Source organism: Galeopterus variegatus, unplaced genomic scaffold (genome assembly GCF_000696425.1).
Source record: "Galeopterus variegatus unplaced genomic scaffold, G_variegatus-3.0.2 Scaffold8033, whole genome shotgun sequence".
Taxonomy (NCBI): domain Eukaryota; kingdom Metazoa; phylum Chordata; class Mammalia; order Dermoptera; family Cynocephalidae; genus Galeopterus; species Galeopterus variegatus.
The window spans coordinates 81,674-82,597 of NW_007734144.1; positions in this window are offsets into that span (position 1 = coordinate 81,674).

A 924-nucleotide genomic window follows, 5' to 3' on the forward strand; every position below is an offset into this window, starting at 1 on the left:
GTGTCTTTCCAATTTCCGAACTATTTGGCCTCGTGTGGTACAAAGAAAATATCAGAATGGATTTTTTTTTTAGTATATTTTGTGTCTATATAGGCAGCAGTGCCCATAATAAGAAATGGATCAAGTTAATATTAACCTGTAAAACAGCCAAAAGGAAAAAAGAAACAGTGCAAAGAAGGAATGAAGGAAGTAAACAGGAAAGAAAGGAAAAAAGAAAAGAAGAAAGGAAGGCAGGGAAGGAGGGAGGAAGGAAGGAACACGAATAACGAAACAATATCTAGAGTTATCCTAGGCAGTATATTACAATGAAACATACAAATCAACCAGCTTTAAAATTCAGATTCCAGTTTTAATATAAAACCACATCACATTCTTATGAAAGTTAGGAGTGTGAGCTCACTGCCCGGTTACTAGGTTATGGTCCACATCAATGTGAGTCTCTTCCTTTGTAAAATGGGCTGATTCAGAGAAAATATTTCAAAGAAATTGTTACAGGATTAAATAAATTCGTATATGTAAAGCAACAAGCCCAGCCGTGATATGGTAAGTATCCCTTGATTTTTGCATAAATTTAATTCCAGTTATTCCAGAGAAAAAGAAAACCACAACTAAACTAAGGTGAAGAAAATTAATGTTCAAGCGGATAATTTGGGGAGAGACCATGTCAGCACTTGACATAAAAAGTGCATTCAATCTCAAGTTTGAATTTTTAGGGATGGCTTTAAAAGAACTTAAGAAGGTGGAACTTAAGGAGAGTGTATGCAATATACACTCAAAAAGCAATTACTGAGGGAGCTTTTTGGACAACTAATACAAAAATAAATCAAAGCAAAGTCACACATGATTTGTGAATAGAAATGAAGCATGTCTTATGGGGGAGAACAGGAGCCAGAATATTAAAACGCACATGAATGGCCTTAGGGG